The sequence below is a fragment of the Haplochromis burtoni genome, unplaced genomic scaffold, assembly GCF_018398535.1.
Source record: "Haplochromis burtoni strain Fernald_Lab_line unplaced genomic scaffold, NCSU_Asbu1 Contig_21, whole genome shotgun sequence".
Classification (NCBI taxonomy): domain Eukaryota; kingdom Metazoa; phylum Chordata; class Actinopteri; order Cichliformes; family Cichlidae; genus Haplochromis; species Haplochromis burtoni.
Genome location: NW_024582382.1, coordinates 3,861,224 through 3,864,191, shown reverse-complemented (window position 1 = coordinate 3,864,191; position 2,968 = coordinate 3,861,224). Strand labels below are relative to the sequence as shown.

The window sequence follows — 2,968 nt, the reverse complement described above, 5'->3', positions numbered from 1 at the left end:
TATCGTTCCTGAGCTTCCTCCATCTCATGCTGGACCTTTCTCAGTCTGGACATGTGGGTGTTGGCCTGTTCTCTCCTGTACAGTGACAATATGTTGTTGTTGTATTTAAAATATCTGGTCATATATGCAAATATGTCAGTTATAGAAGTTGTGAATTCCATATGTAAAAATCACAAACATTTTACTCACAGCCTCCTCAGCCTGTCTCTTGTAAGCCTTGACTTTGAACTGCAGCTTGTCCACCAGATCCTGAAGTCTACCAAATTCTTCTTGTCCTCCTCAGTCTGCATAAACACAAACTGTTATTGACAGGCTGAGGAAGAAACAATTTAGGAACTTAAATTCTGCCAGACCTATGTTAATGTAGGTTAATTACTTGGTTGTTATTATACCTGTATGATTTTCTGATGACAAGGTTATGTTTAAAACTTTACTTTATCAAAGTTCCTCTGCTTCTTGTCAAGGTTGGCAGCCAGAGCATTAGCTCTCTCCACATCAATCATGAGGTCCTCCACCTCACCCTGCAGCCTCTGCTTGGTCTTCTCCAGTGAGGCACACTTGGAGTTCACAGCCTCAATGGATTCCTCAGCCTCCTGCAGGCGCTGGGCAAGCTTTTTCCTGTTGTTAAAAGAATTTTGTTTTTATTAAGGCTGAATTGGTTGGTTTTAAGTCTCGAAAACTAATTTAAACAATGAAAGTATGGTGACTTACTTGGCCTCCTCCAGCTCCTCAGTTCGCTGGATGGCATCAGTCTCATATTTGGATCGCCACTGAGCCACCTCACTGTTGGCCTTGGACATTCCTCGCTGCAGCTCAGCCTTGGCCTCCTGCTCCTCCTCAAACTGCTCTCTGAGCAGATCACAGTCATGACGTGCTGACTGAACAGCATGAGCCAGAGCGTTCTTGGCCTGTTGAAAGACATGATTTCAGGGGACATATTTAATTTTAAATCAATTTAAAGTCTCATGCTGAGAGGATGAAAATTTAAGATGGTAACAACTAGGAACCAAATTAGAGGACAGACCAGCTGATTTAAAACTTATGTGTTTAAATTAGTAAGTGCTATGACAAAAAAGAAGAGAGAAAATATTTCAGACCATTCACTTCCTCCTCAACGTGTCTCTTCAGTCCTCAATTTGCTGAGTGAAGGCCTGCTTGCCCCTTGTGAGCTGAGAAACAAGAGCTTCTTTCTCCTCAAGCTGGTGACTGAACTCACCTGTAAATAGTAAACAGGTTCTAATATTAGTTTTCTTCATTTTACCGACTGGTTAGTCGCAATTTGTGGTCACCTCTATATCACGAATATATCTAAGTGTTTAAAATTGATAACGCCACCAAAAGACAACTTCTTTGTTATACATCACTTACCATTCTCTGTTTGAAGTCTCACCTTCTGGGCATTAATGTCATTCAGCTGACGAACATTCTCATCATTTTTGGCTTTGAGTTCACTTAGTTGATCCTCAAGAGTCCTGCACATTTTCTCCAAGTTCCCCTGTACAAATGTAGCACAGTATATGTTAAAACAGTAATGTAGCTGCATTAAGCGTCTGTAAATTCGTAACATGAAAGTGAAAAAACGTCAAATAAATAACTGTCCCACCTTTGCTTTAGCAACAGCCTCCATGTTGCTGGAGAGGTCATCAATCTCCATCTTGTACTCGCTCTTCTCTTTCTCCAGCTTCTGTTTGACACGCTGGAGGTTGTCGATCTGCTCTCCGAGCTCTGCAACATTGATTAAGCTTCTTATGATGAACTAAAATGTAATTTTTTGATTAAATGAACAATATTCTTTATGAACACTGGTCTGTTAGTGTTACCTGAGTTCCTTGTAATCTTTTTCTGAAGTTTAGCACCAAGGGATTGTTCATCTCAATTTTGCTGAGAAGTTGGCTGATTTCAAAGTCTTTCCTTGTGGGAACACGAAGTATGTTTTGATCATAGTCTATATGATTATTGAATGCAAGTGTGTAAATGAAAATTTCTTAACAAAAAAAAAGCCCTACTTCTTGATTTTCTCATCAGACTGCTGCTTGTCATTCTCCAGATCCATTATGGATTCCTGGGCCAGTTTCAGATCTCCCTCCAGCTTCCTCTTGGCTCTCTCAAGGTCCATGCGGAGCTTCTTCTCTTGCTCCAGTGAACCCTCAAGCTATAAAATCAAAAAGCAATATGATGATAATTTTCTTACATCATCAACTTGCTGTTCCAGCTTTGTCTTGGCCTTGGTCAGAGTGTTGACTTTGTCTTCCTCTGCCTGGAGATCATCCAGTGTTTGCTGATGGGCCTCTTGTAAGGCTTTCTTCTCCTTAGTTAACTTGGCAATGGCCTCATCCTGAGATGCCATCTCCTCTGTCAGGTTTTTCACCTAAGAATTGTACAAAGGATGTATTTAAATATAACTTAAAAACTATATCTCAGGAAAGAATTAATATATTATTTAGAGGTGTCTTTTTAAAAAAAAACAACAACAACTCAGATATAGATAAACTGAACCTTGTTTTCTGTGGCATGTTTCTCCTTCTCCACTTTGGCCAAGGTGAGCTCCAAGTCATCAATGTCCTTCTTCAGCTCAGAGCATTCATCCTCCAGCTTCCTCTTCTTAGCAGTCAGCTCAGCATTGATTTCCTCTTCATCCTCCAGTCTCTCACTTGTCTCTTTGAGTTTGGCCTCGAGCTGGATCTTGCTCTTAATGAGCCCCTCACACCTTTCTTCAGCATCAGAGAGATTGTCAACTTCCTATAATACATGGAACAGAAAACAATGTATAATTTAGTGTTGTCATGTCATGTGTCTTGGCAATTGCTCATTATTCATTTAAAAAAATCTACACTCTGTTGTGCCACATACACGGTCAGAATCAGCTAACATGCATACAAGAGATTATAGGCATTATATATTTGTTCTTTTGTTTATTACTTACTGCAGCCACTTGAAGTTGCAGATCATTCTTCTCCTGCAGCAGGCC

The 2,968-nt window shown here is 40.2% G+C and overlaps 1 pseudogene; it reads right to left on the bottom strand.

Moving 5' to 3' along the window:
- Nucleotides 1-422: 422 nt before the first annotated feature.
- LOC121814142 lies at nucleotides 423-1,871 on the bottom strand (annotated as a pseudogene).
- Nucleotides 1,872-2,968: the final 1,097 nt, after the last annotated feature.